At 34.1% G+C, this 16,352-nt stretch overlaps 1 protein-coding gene across 1 annotated transcript in view; it reads left to right on the top strand.

Annotated features, from left to right (window-relative positions):
• THEMIS (thymocyte selection associated) overlaps positions 1–16,352 on the top strand; it is a 137,655-nt gene that overhangs the window by 7,133 nt on the left and 114,170 nt on the right. The window lies entirely within an intron of this gene.

Raw genomic sequence — 16,352 nt, 5'->3', positions numbered from 1 at the left:
CTGGATGGGGAGACGGTGCAGGCTGGGCTGAGGGACCCACCCCCTTCCTGTGCACGAATTTCGTGCACCGGGCCTCTAGTACTTATATAATGTGTATGTCTATAGATAAATATTGTATAGAAGCTCTAATATAACATATGTAACTACATAATATTTTATATATGCTCATCTATATATAAATTCATTATTTCACATATATTTAATCTTTTTAAAATTACTTAACTTATTATATTTGTAGAGAAATTTAATCCCTGGCAATATCTTGAGATGATTATTATTTCTATTTTTAAGATCACCTATTTGCCATATCACCTACATATGCCCCATGTTTAAAACTTATAATAAGGTTTACTTTGCTCACTTGAAGGGTTTATAAAATTCTATAGAACCATCAATGTTTTTAAGAAATATAACAATTTATTGATGGTAATTTGACTATACAAATTGGGTTGCTAAAGTAAACATGAACAAGAAATAACTAGTACTAGTTACACATTTTTTGTCTTTTAATAACTTATTACTGATTACAATTGCAATTTGATAAGTATGATATGGAAGTATTAACTTTGAAGCTGGCTGAATAAGTAGAATACTAATACTTAGTAAATTCTGTATTATATGAACATGATTTTAAAGGATTTGTTGCATCTGTAAAAGTTCATATGGCAACAAATAATGCCTATTTTAATGTCAACATAATTATTTTATGGCCAATTGAATTTAATTTTCATCAGGCTTAATTTAATCAGCTTTGAACATGGTACTAAAATCATGGCAATTTTGAAAATTATAACATTGTACTCAATGTGTATTTACTCATACTTTATAGGCTTTAAATATTAAGACGAAACAAAAACAGTCTTTCACTTTTTTACATATATTTACAATATTGATACTTGTTCATTATAGATTCAAGAGGAATGAAATTATGTAAAAGTCTAATGAAATATGGCCTGTCACATTTTTTAAAAAGAAATTTCAGCTAAAACAGAAGTAATATTTCTCTATGTGAGTATATGTTTATAACGATTTATTAAAGATAAGCATTAATTTCTATAGCAGAATCCTTTACATGTTTATGACCTGTTCTGTTGAGCTTCACAGATTGAAATTAAGGACAATTTAAGTTCACAGATGTTAAAATTTGAAAACTTTATATATAAGCTCTAAAATTAAGTAAAACTTGTTATATTCCTAACTTAAAATTAATAATGTTTTATTAAATAAATCTAAATTTGCTCTGTTTGTGTCAGTGGCATATGGTTAGGCACTAAAATAACAGAATAAAATTTGGAAAACTTAAATGTTCATTTTAGAAATATATATTGGAATCATACTGACTTGGTAATATGTAAAAATTACATTCGTGACTACATTTTAAGGCATAAACTTGTTTTAAATGATGTTGAATTTTTTTGAACCATTTATCTAAGACCTGTTACTTCAGATAATGTATAATTTGACTCCTAGAATGTCTTTAGACCATATACTACAGATCAATAAGAAGTTACTTTTTCAATGTAATTAAATATCATATTTTAAGAAATAAGAATCAAAATATTTCAAGTTTTAAGACATACAAGCATTTTATAAAAGTTTAGAGCATTGTGTGTGTGTGTGTGTGCTTGAATGAAATAGTTTGTTTCCGTAAAATTTAGTTCAAGCAGGCCTTATTTTAGGAAAATGTTCAAAGTAGGTACATTAAGAACAAGCAAAAAATGTTTAACTAAGAGTAATTTCAGCTATATTATTTTCAAAAGCTGTAGGAGACAATAACTGCCAGAAAAATTTTGTGTTATTTACTACAGTGGAGATGTTCTATAATGGAGACATTTTTGTACAATGGAGTACATTATGTATTTCTATAGTAGAGGATTTACACTTAAACATTTCTAAGTCATTTGTTGTTAAGTACCAAACTTGACTGTTCAACACAAAGTTAAAAAGTGGAGGGCAGCATATGTTTTTGCATATAATAATGTAAACAGATTATTCATATATCTTTCTCATTAAATAAGTACTACTATACAGAAAAGATGGAGCAAGAGATTAAATAACAATTATATTTTTTATTGGCAGCTAGATTTCCAGTGCCGTGAAATAAACATTTTGGTTAGGAAACTTAATTACCTAAAAGTATTTTAATAGATACAAATTATTGTTCATTTATTTAACATGGAACAGCACTTATTAAAGGAAAAGAAAATTAAAACTTTTGCCTTATGTATATTAGTTTATATGTTTGTATATTATGATATTAATACATTTGTTAGGCACTACTAAATGAGTAAGTCTTGAAAATGAATAATGTGTAAAAAGGTATGAAAAATTATTTTGAGAAATGTGTGTTTTTGATGCAATATTCAAATTCTTGAATTGAAAACATTACATTTTAGTTGGGGCATCTACTTAGTTTTATTCCTAATAAAAATTTATAATCATTGCATATTTTTAAAACTAAGATTCTAGCAAAAACCGTGAGTTGAAATTTACTTAAATAAAATATACATTTTCAAATGAAATAATACTTTGTAAATGGGGACAGTCATATATTAACAAGATGTTGTTATTTTAAAGAAAAATAATTTATTAGAAATTGAGGCAAGTTTTCTCTTAATTTATGTAATGAAATTAACTCTCAAATATTCTGATTCTTATAAAGACAAATTAGATTTCAAGAGCTTTACTCTAGGTTAGAAAGGTTGGTTTTAATGAGTCAGCATTTGTATCAGTTAAGGGAATAACACCTGCCCCATAAATGTGTGAATTTGAAACCACAGACCAAAGAACATTTTCTTTTTACTTTTCTATTGTCATCAGAAAAAGCACATTTAAAACAATTTTTCCAGAACTCCTGAAATCAAATCATGTGTTTTGAATTAACTCATTAACAGAAACCCCTTTGATTTTGAACATTAGTAACATAGTTATTAATTTAAATGTTCCTATGCAAATAGAGTGTATATATTTATTACAGTAATTTTAAATCAGCAATGATATAGCATGCTCAAAGACTTTATAAAATCTTGACAATTATAAAAATGTTCCAATTTCTCCCCCCTAACACACATAATTTTTCCATTGTTTTAAAAAGTAATTTTCTACATTTCTAGTCAATCTACTCATTTTAGAATGAGACAACATTCTAGATAAATTAAAGTAACCTCATTTTATAGAGGCAGAGACCTATTTAAAATCATGTTTTATGCAATTATTTCATTCACCGATTATTAATAAAGAGAACACTTGTCCTAATAACAGGATCAAAAATTACCTTTCTTAATGATACTTAATATAAAGAAGTAGATAAAAAATAAAATGAACAAATAAATTTCCAAGTGTATTCATTTATTCTGCTAACAGTGAGTGGCTGCCTGATACCTGGCAGCATGCTGAATTTGCAGCACTAAGATCATTAAATCACCATGGCCTTCTCAAAGAAGTCAAGGCTTTCTCATGAAGTCAAACGTAACACTTACAAAGATGTCATGACCTGCTCTACATAAACACATTCAACAGGTTATGTACTCACTCCCGGATTGATATAGTTTTGGTCAACTATAAATTTTCAGATAATGTACCTAAGGAAACACTTTCCCCTCCCCCCTCAATATAGAAATAACACTATTTTGAAGAAGACTTCTTTTGGACATTTAATAAACTACTTCCTATTGTGTAACACATGCTTTAAAGCTTAAATGAGTGCTTCACCACAGAAGACTGAAGAATGAAATTTTAATTTCTGCCAGTAAGAGCGGTCTCTTACTTGGAACAATAAGCCATTCAGTAGCAAGTTCTCATTACAAATTTGACAGTGAAATTAACAACGGATAGGTGCCATTCATCTAAGTGACCTGTAGTTTTGCCTTTTTATTGTGGGACTTCATGCTGGTTGCTTTTCTAAACAGGTTCCTTTGAAAAACAAAGCTGAATTATCCAAGTCAGCACCATGTTTTTAAAAACCATAGGCTTTCTGCCTATGGTTATGTTAATGTAACCTATTGGTGAACATTAATTTCATCCTACTTATTAAGAAAAGCTACAACAAATCACGCCAGACTTTCTGGAGAAAATGACTTTTGTTGCAAACTGACCAGAACTAATTAGGTCATTCACCATTATTAGTTTTTGTTTGTTGTTTGTTTGTTTGTTTTGGTAGACATTGATAGCCTTCATTCCATAGGAAGCACATGGTCTCATGGAATGAACAAAAACCTTAGATCAAATGTTGGCAGATGTAAAACATTAATTTGCAAGCAGACGGGAAAATAGTTATATGCCCTGGGTGTCAACTTGACTTCATCCCAGCTGTTTGTTTAGATGCTCTGACAGGACCTTACATGGAAGGCTCAGTAGAGACTTCTGCAGCAATATCCCAGCCGCAGAATCCAGTTACCCTTCTCGTTAGACAACAAACTTGCTTTGAATCAGCAGCTGAACCAGGGCTGAAAAACATGGGGTTTATATTGGACTCACTAGATTCTTACACGCCTTTGAAAGAACAGGAGCGCCTATGTAATATTTGGAACTAATCAACAAATTTTGAACACTGCTCACTTCACCAGTGGAGCCTTCATATTAATATTCATTATGGTAATAAAAACACTTTTGTGTTAATAGGAAATAAATGTAGGTGATAATTGTGGCAGTTGTTTTAAGAGTATATATGGTGCGGCCAATGTGCCACGGTGGTTAAATGTCAACCTACGATCCAGGAAGTTACAGATTGAATTCCCAGTCAGGGCAACATGCCTGGGTTTCTATCCCCAGTATGGGGTGTGCAGGCAGCAGCTGATCAATGATTCTCTTCATCATTGATGTTTCTATCTCTCTCTCCCTCTCCTTTCCTCTTTAAAATCAATAAAATATATTTTAATAAAAGTATGTATACACTTCTAAATAACCTTTTGTGTGTTAACTAGTCATTGGGTTTATATTTCTGATTAGTGTACTGCAAATGTTGGCATTTTCTTCATCTCTTTTCCAGGGCTATAGGTTAAAACAATTGAACAACCTACTTATGTATCTCACTTTTGTGCTGAAGTATTTTAAGTAAATGACATGCACATTATAATATTAAACATTTATCTTCACATGTGTCACAGATGCTCTATTTTTCTCACTTTTAGTGGAGCTGATATATCCATGGAGTTGCTTTTGTTTTGTTTCTACTCTTATAGTTTTAACTAATCCTGACTTTGTATGATTTTCCAAGTTTATATGCATTGTCCTGACTTCTCTACCTATTTAGTGATTTGTAACGGTAGTTCTCAAAGCTCAGTAAACTTTGGAATCTACTGGGGAGCTTTAAAAAAAAGCACCAATTCCTGGGTTGTACTCTGGTGAATCTGATTTAGAATTTTTGGAGTATAGCCCAAGAACCTTTATTTTTAAATTGTGCCCAGTTAATTTTGGTGCAGGCTGTTGGCAAACAGTTATTTAAGAGAAACTGGATAGGACCATCTCGGCTTCCAAATGGCCATTTGACATTAGGAACAGTATATCAAGACCTGAGCATGGTGTTGTCTTCTCAGTATTTCCACATCTGAGTAAGCCATCATTCCCTGGGCCTCTCACTGTAGCATATGGCAGCACATTTCAGTTCCTCTAGCGGCCTTTGTTGCCCTGTAAACTGCTCTTAGGACTTTCTTGTAACAATAGCACTATACTGTCTTAGGTATGAATCCACTTTCCTTAAATTCTCTCCAACCATTGACTTTTTGTTTTGTAATCAGATCATCTTGGAAAAACACTCGATGTCAGATAATCCTTAAACATATGTTAATTTGTTTACATCTGAAAAGTGATGTTTGTACTTTCTGGAATGCCCTTTTCATTAATATTAATAACCAGCCATCTAGATTGACCCTGTTGGGCCACAATCACACATCAACTACTACATATGTAAGACATTATACTTGAAGTTGTTTGTCACCGACTTCATTAGCATGAGAGGACAATCAAGGTGATACAAGGATGCTGACATTACCCAAGCTCTGAAGCTCTAGGGCTAGGCTCTCATCTAAGCTTCCATTTTTTCCTTCTAGTAGATAAAAAGAAATGCGATTCAATACAGTAGCCAGTAGCCTTATGTGGCTATTTAAATTAATTAAAATAAGTAAATTTAAAATTGAGTTCCTCAAATTAGTTACATTTCAAATGTGTCCGTTAGGTCACATTTTAATTATAATTATAATATGTCCATCATGGCATAACGTTCTTCTGGACATTGCTGCTGGAGTTCTTCTGGGAGTCTCAAAGTGGGAAAGCGGCTCACAGATTCTCGGGTATCAGTGTCATCCACCGCCTCCACCCCTGTCTCTGCTGTCCTGGCTCTCCTGAGGCCTTGCTGCAGTTTGGTGGTTATGAATTTTCCTCAGGATGTTTCTGCTTTACCTTGTCCGCAACTGTTTCTGTGTTTGTCTCAGACTTTCTCACTATGTCACTAGTGTGAAAAATTGCACTGTAGCACATACACACTTATATATTTAAATTAAATGTTTGTTTTGAGATGATTGCAGATTCACAGAAAACTGTAAACAATAATACGAAAAGGTCCCACGTAGCCTTCACCCAGTTTACCTCCATCTGTAATTATGATTAATTTTCTCAATAGTTCTAGTACTGAACCAGTTATTCATTTTATATTTGCTGAGTTGTGATATATTGTGGGGGCTTTGTGTGTGTGTCTGTTTTGTTGTTGTTATGTATTTTTTGTTTGTTTTTTTGCTTGAAGAAATTGGTTCATTTCACTAAAATTGTGAAATTACATATCCATATCCTCTGGATTTTTCACCTCTTATTGGTAATTTGTGTCTTTTTCTTCTTCAAAGTTGCTAATGGCTTGTTAATTTCATTGATCTTCTCAAAGAATCTTCTCTTTGCTTCATTGGTTTTCTATTTTTTTCTGTTTTTCTTTCCAAGTTCCTGAAAAGGGATCTTAAATTATTGATTTGAGACTTCTGCTCTTCTTTTTAAATGTAAACATTTAGTACTCTACAGTTTCTCCAGTACTTTTGTATCTGTGTCCCACAACTTTGATATATTGTTTTTTATTTTCATTCAGTTCATATATATTTCTTTAAGTTATCTTTTCAACCACAGATTATTTGGTTTGGAGAATTTTCTGTTACCTTTCTATTATCAATTTTTAGTTTAATTCATTGTGGTCAGAGAATACTATGATTGAATTCTTTAAATTTGGTAAGGTTTGTTTTATGGCACCAGAGATCTTGGTATATATTCTAGTGAACACTGTGCATTTGTTGTTGTTAGGTATAGTGTTCTATAAATGTAGATTAGATTTCACTGTTTAATGGTGTTATAGTTCGATATACTACAGTCTAGTATGTTTATCAATTGAGAGATGAATGTTGACATCTTCAACTATGATTGTGGATTTATCTAATTCTCCTTTCAATTATATCAGGTTTTTGCTTTACATATTTTCTACCTCCTGTTTAGTATATACACTTTTAGGATTATACCACATCTTCTTGGTAAATTTACCCTTTTATCATTAATTAATGTGCATCTCTGTTTCCAGTAATTTTTTTTTTACTCTGACGTTTACAGTATCTGATGTTAATATAGCTACTTCTGCTTTCCTTTGATAAATATTTATCTGATATATCTTTTTCTACCCTATTCCTTTCAATCTTCCTTGGTTATTATATTTGAAGTGAGTTTCATGTAGATAGCATATGTTTGGTTCTTTTTTAAAAAAAATCCTCACCAGATGATATATTTTCCATTGATTTTAGAGAGAGTGGAAGGGAGGTGGGAAAAGGAAGAATAGAGAGAGAGGGAGGTGGGAGAAGGAGAGGGAGATAGGAGAGGGAGGGTGAGGGAAAAGGAGAGGAAGAGGGAGAGGGAAGAGAGGGAGAAGGTGGGAGGTGGGAGGTGGGAGAGAGAGGTGGGAGAGGGAGAGAGAGAGGGAGAGATGAGAGATGAGAGATGAGAGAGCCACATCAATTGGTTGTCTCCCACATGCAGCCCCAACTAGGGCCAGGAACCTGCAACCCATTAGACTATTTACATAGAATATTACTTCTGGTATGTCAGGGCTTAAATCTGCCATTAAGTCTTTTGTTTTCTGTTTGGTTTTTGTTTTTATTTCTCTGGGAGAGGTGGGGGGCATTGCCTCATTATTGTCAGGTGGGGTTAGAAGTCCAGGTTCCCCCTTCATCCTCTATTGATACCTAAAGGGGAGGGGATGCCCAGTCGATTAGAGTGTGAGTTCTGGTTCCTCACTAGCCCTCCATTCACACCAGCCTTCTTTGGAGGACAGGAGTGCCTCATCACTAGCCTTCACTAACACCTAGTGCTAAAAGTATGAATATTTTACTAGCCATCTGTGATTTCACCCCAGTGTGGGAAGGAGAAAAGGCACCTCAGTATTTCTGAGTAGGGGTGGGAGTCCAGACTCCCCACTTGGTTTTCCTGATAGGAGTGGGGTTTATTATTGGCTTACAAAGATGCAGGTCTTGCCCTAGCCAGTTTTGCACAGTGGATAGAGCATCCGCCTTCATACTGAAGGGTCCTAGGCTCCATTCCAGTCAAGGCTCATACCTTGGTTGTAAACTTAATCCCTAGTTTGTGTAGGAGGCAACCAATTGATATGTCTTTCTTACATTGATGTTTCTCTCTCTCTCGCTCTCGCTCTCCCACTCCCTTCTATTCTCTATAAAATTTAATGGGAAATATTCTCAGATGAGGATTAACAAAAACAAAACAAAACACAAAAAACAAAGATGCACATCTCATCTCTCAACTCTACCTTTTCTGGCACCACCCAAGCAAGGGGTGGGTGAGTATTTTATTACACACGTCAAGGATGGAATTCTAAGGGCTCTCACTCAGCCTTTTCTGGTGTGGGTGGTTGTGGAACCAGATTTTTTTTTTCTGTGGTTTTGGCTCAAGTAGTGTGATTACTGATAAAAAGTTTTCTGTCCTGCTAGACTGTTCCTTTCCTGCTCCTTTGGCTAGAGAGAACAATATTTGTTGGAGCTTTCTTAAAATTTTATTTTGTCTGAACCCATTAGCATTTCTAGGTTGCCAGCTTCTTCAGCTTCAGGTCTTGGATGAAAGAGATTAGGAAAATATATGTCTACTCTATCTTCCCAGAAACAGAGGCCCCAGACTTCTCTATAATCTTGAGCTTAATACACTGGAACTCAATAAATATTTGTTGAATGGTTTAATAAATAAATATAATACAAAGGTACTATTCATGGGGACCAGAAGACCAGGCCCTTTCTCCTAATATCATGCGATTTTTTTTCATAGTAATTATCATTTTGTAATCACATATTGGTATGATTTTTTATTAATATCTTTTATTCTAGCATATTAAAATTTTCATGAAGGTAAAATTATATCAATAGACTTCTCATAGTTCTTTTGTTTGGCACAAAGTATATATTCAGTTAATTTGTTGAATAGATAAAAATGAATAAGTCAATAAACAAATAAATAATGTGACTTTCAAGGCTTCTTTCTAGATGACTATAGAGCTGTATCCTTGCCTGGTATAACGGTTACTTCTCAGCTATCCTCCATATGAAAGAATGCAGCTTATCTTTTCCATTAGGGATGCTCCTGGACCACTCTTCCTACCTCTTTAAATTATGTCAGACACATATACACAATAGAAATATTTGTTTGGCACATGGAGTAAACAGACAAGGCAGCTTGCAGCCATAGGTCACCAACTAAAGCCAAAAGTCACCCCAGACCCATCTGAACTAATCACTTCAAGGAATGAGGAGTTAAATATGTTGACAAACTTATAACCCACATGTGGCTAGTATTTATTAAGCCATCAGTAGATGTCAGGTGCTGGTCTGATCACTTAAAATACAATTATTTTCTTTGATCCTCAAAATAACTATTTGAGGTAATATTACAATCCTCATTTTAAAGATAAGGAATTATTACTTTACAAATAAAGTAATTGCCTGAGGTCACATCTATTAAATGTAAATCCTGAATTTGAACCTGACTCTAGAGAAGGCATTCTTACCTGTGATTTCTACTTCATTAAATGCCTAGGATTGAATGAGAGAAGTGTGTGTTTATGCCTGTGCCTGTGCGTGCAGTATGTTTAACGGTTTTGTCTCTTTGATGGCTATAAAGAACAGCCCTGAAATCCCATCTTATGATCTCAACCTTAGCAACAGACCTTCTGTCTTTGGTGTTTCAAATAAAATATATATATATTTCCCCCATAAGAGAATGTAGGACTTATAGGCACAGTGTAGCCTAATTTAAAGCATGAAATATACATCCTTTCCCTCACCTTTTGAATCAGTGTCTGTTAGCTGTCCTTCTAGCTATATCTGTTCTCTCTTTCTTCTGTAATAACAGGTGATCCAGCTGTGAACACAGCCGCCTAGGTAAAAATAATATTGCACAGCTTTCTTAAAGCTTAATGTGAACGCTTGATTAAGTTTTGGACAATGGGTTGTGAACGTATTTGAGGTGGGAAATTTCTGTTGCATGCTGCTAAAACAAAAGGAATGTTTCCTCCTCTTCTGCATCTTTCTTTCTTACTAGCTGAAATTCAGACATGATGGTAGGATTTGGAACAGCCATCCTAGAACATAAGACAAGGTCTCATGTTGAAGAAGCCAGAATAGCAACATAGAAAAAAGCTGGCTAATATGTAGATTTTATATAAACTCTGACAAGCTACCACTGAATTGTTTACTTGAGAGAGAAATAAACGTATTTTTGTTTAAGCAACAGCTGTGTTGGTATTTGGTTCATCAGTTGAATTGGGGTTCTTGGGATGGGTTCACAACCATTCATTATTTTGTTTCTCAAAATAGAGAAGGAGTTGTGACTCAAACATACCAATTAATATTACGGAGACATTGCTTGGCTAAGCACAGCTGTATTCAACCCAATGGTTGTGTCTCCGTTTACCCAAGAACAACAATAGTTTATATAACTAAAAGAACTCTTCAAGTCCCCAATCCCACAAAATGAAAGAAACAGTATTCAGAAAGGAATGGTCAAATCTTTTTTGTCTAACACTGAAAACCATTTTTTTAATTACCATCAGATGTATCAATGATCAGAAAAATGTAGGTAGGCTCAGCTATAATTCTTTGTGGCTGGTATTGATGGCCACCAGTTTCCTTGTTTTTAGATAGCTATCCTGGGGGAAAAATGATGGATTAAGAGAGTCTGTATCCTGCCAGATTTCTTTTAATTAAGACTTTTGGAGTACATTAGCCCAATCTGAGGATCAAAATATGTAAAAATAAATATCAATCAAAAGGGCTTAAAAAAAGTCATAGTGTAGGACTAGACTGGAAATTATTTATACCTGGCATGCCCTCTTCAAACAATGGATAGTCACCTGGAACTTTATGTTGAAGAGGATTATTAGGTATCATCTGGATTCAGCTGGAAATGTCCATGGATGATTAGTGATGGGAGGGGAAAATGGTAGAATATACTCTCTGTCATAGAGAGTAACTGACACACCAGTTAGATAGAACTCACTGAATTCATTTCCTAGGGATTCTACCTGTTTGTGGTTTGGACTTCAACTTGTGTAGGTAAGTCTAACAATTGAAAGCATCTGTGGTCCATTAGGCTCAAGCACTGCCTCATACAACTTAGAAGAACATAATGTACAAATCAGAATGCTAATTTAATAATTTGCAATTAGAACTATTACTGTCAAGTTGATTAAAATTCCTGTCTTTTAGCCAGGGCACCCAAGGTGCTGGTGACACTGAGGTAGATGATTTAATAATATTGATTAAGACTTCGTGTATTAAATTAGACCTTTTTTTCAGTGTGTTCAAATGTTACTCTAATCTCTAACTCCCTCAGACTAGGTCCCATTTCCCTGCACTGACTGAGGTCATTCATTTGTAATGAATGCTTTATAGGGAGGCCCTTCTCAAGCTATCTATGGTGAAGGTCCAGTTTATTTTCTTTTACCAATCTATCACGACGGGTACTTTATTAAAATACAATGAAAATAAAATTTTATAGCCCTACCTGGTTTTGCTCAGTGGATAGAGCCTCAGCCTGCAGACTGAAGGGTCCTGGGTTCAATTCCAGTCAAGGGCACATGCCCAGGTTATGGGCTCGATCCCCAGTAGGGGGCATGGGGGAGGCCAATCAATGATTTTCTCTCATCATTGATGTTTCTATTGCTCTCTCCCTCTCCCTTCCTCTCCGAAATCAATAAAAATATATTTTTAAAAAACTTAAAATAAAATTTTATAAAAATAAAAATTTAAAAATAAAGGCAGAAAACACATTTTTATTACTTAATTCAGTGGTCATAAAATAACTTCAAAATTCCTGAGTTTCTAAACCTTTACTCTCAATTTTTAAACTATATTTCATAAGCAGAATAGTTAATGAAGTGTTCAGTACTAATGAACTTAGAGAAAATTTATATGGTGATGCTTTACTTTTTATGCATTGGATAAACACATTATAGTACATGGGAGCCCATGTATAATCAATTCAATGAGTATATTCAGTCATTAAATAGATGTAGAGAATAGGTTTACTTTTTTTTTATTCTTTATTGTTTAAAGTATTACATGTGTCTCCTTTTTCCCCCATTGACCTCTCCCGGCCACCCCTCCCGCCCCCCCGCCCCCCGGGAACACATGCTCTAACCTCCTCTAGTGTCTGTGTCCATTGGTTATGCTTATATGCAAACATACGTCTTTTGGTTGATCTCTTTTCTCCCCCTTGCCCCCACCCCACCCCACCTTCCCTCTGAGGTTTGACGATCTGTTCAATGCTTCTCTGTCTCTGGATCTATTTTTGTTCATCAGTTTATGTTGTTCATGATATTCCACAAATGAGTGAGATCATGTGATATTTATCTTCCTCCAACTGGCTTATTTGGCTTAGCATCATGCTCTCCATGTCCATCCATGCTGTTGGGAATGGTAAGAGTTCTTTCCTTTTTATAGCAGCTAGTATTCCTTTTGTTAAGATGTATGAGTTCCCTATATATTTTGGAGATTAGATCTTTATCAGAGATAACATTGGCAAATACGTTCTCCCATCCAGTGGGCTTTCTTGTTGGTTTGTTGATGGTTTCTTTTGCTGTATCGATAAAGATGTTGCTACAGCATATGTCTGATATTTTGCTGCCTGGGGATTCTTCTAAGATTTTTATATTTTCCTGTCTTACCAGGTTTACTATTTTAAATGGCATTAGTGGTCTATAGTAGCTTTATTTAACAGTAAGGATATATAACATAAGCAAGTATTTTAAAGTGTATAAAATTATATAAAAATTATATAAAGTATATAAAAACCAAGTCCTTCCTAAAACAATAAACCAAACTTCCAATGCAACATTGTTCATATAAGAAATTATTATGTATGATGGCATTTTAACGGTTAAAGTTTTAGTGAAATGCGGTTAATTAATAGTGTCAGGAGATGCAGAACCACTGATTTGTTCCACCATTATAAGGAGATGTTTCGTAGATGTGTAGGAGGGATATTCATTTCATACTCACACATCCCACATCCCTTGTTCTGATAATTATTAACACAAAGCCACAATGTTGACTTCTATCATAATACCAACTTGCAAACCCTCTTAACACATTTTTATTTACTCTATTAAATTGGTTCTGCCATTAAGCAAACATCAAGTTTTTAGCTGGAATGTAAAACTGAATCTTTCTTCGTTGACCATTAAAACGGCATGTGCTTCTGGGTGTTTGTGAAATTAGGAATTTTCTAGTTTCTGGTCTCCCTACTATTTTAATTTGCTTTATTCACTCTCAGACTCAGACTTTTTAACTCATTGTGGCTTTCATAGCTTCCCCATATTCAGACTTTTCAAGACTTACCAACATTCCCTAGCACATTTTTGTCTTTAAGCTTGACATTCCAGATACCACTTAAATCCCCAACTTATAAGAAGAACTCTGTATTCTTAGAGGTAAGAGCGTTTCTATCTTAGTTCTTCTCAGTGTGGACATTTTTCTTCCTATCTAATGCCACTGTTTTACTGTCTTTATATTGATATTTTGGATGTGGAGTAAGCTAGTCTGTATGACCTTGAAAGATCATTTCCTATTAATGTTCAGATATACATCTCTAAGTTATATCTAATATCTAAATAGTTGAATCTACCTCTAGTAAAGCTGAAAACTTATTGTTTCATGTTTGCTATTTTTCCCTGCCTTCTAAAGGATAATCATACCTATTTATGAGGAGTAAAAATACAACTCTGTTAGCAACACTAATATGATGTGGTGATATAAACAATATAATACAATAGCCAGCAAACTTTACAGGTGTAATTTCTTAAGCCCTCCAAACTATTTCAGATTATTACATTTCATCGTTTCATTTCACCCTCAAGTCCAGCAGTATAAAAATGGTCACCATAGTTGCAAAGTGACAAACTTAAGTAGATATTCATATTATAGAATTACCTACCCTAATGTTCCTTGTCTAGATAATTCATGGCCAGCTACTCGTACATATGCTTATACATTTGATACTAAATATACCAAATGAAGATATAACCCATGGCAAAGCTTTGGGTTGACTGTGCTTTACACTGCTGATGTAGAAAGACTACTATACTACTATATCAAAACAATTTACTGTTATTTTATAGTAAAGCTAAGATATAATTCAACATTCACTAAGAATCTACTAAGTAACAAAAACCGTGTTACTAACAGTGTGAGTGAGGTCAAGTATAAATATAGCTAAGAGATATTGCTTCTCTAGGAACTCATAACAAAACCTAAAATACACATACTATTAGTGGTTAGAAAATAATGCCCTACCAGCAGGCTGTGATCATAATCACATAGGGTCTATAATGGAGATACATGCAAAGTTCTATTAAAGCATGGAAGAGGGACTTAATTCTCACTCAGGTGTGGGGCTCAAGGAAGGCTTTGACTAGGAATATGTGCAGAATCTTTAGGATTGATTGATAAGCTGAACCTTCTGGATCAATTGATATTCATTTACAAACTGATGAGGAAATAAAGAGACAAGTGGCCTGGTATGGCTGAAGAAGAGGTGGAGAGTTTAGGAAATGGGTGCATCTTGAGTAAAAAAAAACACAAACAAACTTCTAAATGATGTGTTTCCTCTGTCCTGACTGCCATACAGTTTTAACTTTGTAGAGAAAATAGAAGAAAATCTATTGAACCAATTGTTTTGGCTCTTCTTATGTGATTACAGTATTGCTTATATGAATTGTCAAATAAGGGATGAGCTCACAAAAGGATATTAACGTGTCATTTCTATTGAGCAAAGTAACATTAGAGAAGGTGATTTCAAAAGCACAGGGCTCTTTCATGGCAGCCTTCAGGGGCGATGTTTGATCACTGAAAACAGGCTGCTTTGTTCCAGCTTTCTCTGATGTTTGGTATGATCCAGAATACATATGCTCTCACTTGGAAAGAATCATCTGTAAAGATTTAATAGATTTGCATATTCAAAGTGCATGTCCTCTTAAAGTGAAATAAAAACAATATTAATATCTATGTCTATATATATACAAACACTTAGTTCAGACACACATCTCAGCAAATTTTTAACAGGCATTTATACATGTTATATGTGCTTTTCCTGAGATTATGAAAGTTGGCTACTTTTAAAGTTAACCATTTTATATTTTTACTGAGAAATAATATATTTTAAGAGACTATATTTTAAGATATAGTACAAGATCCCCTTTAAGTTTCAGGTATGTTCTTGTCACCTATTATGAACATAACTTTCTAGAGTTGGGCAAATTAGAAATTGCAAAGGATCAAAGATAAATAGTAAAGATTAGTATTTTCGTGAGCTTCTATTTTTTTATGACTGAAAGAAGTGATTTTTTTTCTAAAGGGGAGACATGCTTGGAAAGAGGCCTAACAAGTCAGATGTTTTTTGTATGTTGTGTGTTGATAAAACTCTCAGAATTTTCTCCTCACAGGATTCTCTGGCTTCTATTTCCTATGAATTATTATGTAATCTCACATGAATTCATCTTTTAATTTTGAATTCCCATGGAGTCTTTGAAAAGGTTGACATTCCAAATCAGTCAGTTTGATATACATTAGATCCACAATTAGACATTCATTGCATTGAAATTAAGACCAAGAGACTTCAGGTAAAATGTAATAGGTTACATTATATCCTATTTTATTTTTAAAAATATATTTTTATTGATTTCAGAGAGCAATGGAGGGAGAGAGCAATAGAAACATCAAAGAAGAAAGAGAATCATTGATCGGCTGCCTTTTGCATGCCCCCTGCTGGGGATCAAGCCCGCAACCTGGGCATGTGCCCTTGACGAGAATCAAACCTGGGACCCTGTCCGCAGGCTG

The sequence above is a fragment of the Myotis davidii genome, unplaced genomic scaffold (genome assembly GCF_000327345.1).
Source record: "Myotis davidii unplaced genomic scaffold, ASM32734v1 scaffold147, whole genome shotgun sequence".
Lineage (NCBI taxonomy): Eukaryota > Metazoa > Chordata > Mammalia > Chiroptera > Vespertilionidae > Myotis > Myotis davidii.
The sequence above is the reverse complement of the archived record's forward strand: the minus strand, read 5'-3'. Positions and strand labels throughout refer to the sequence as shown.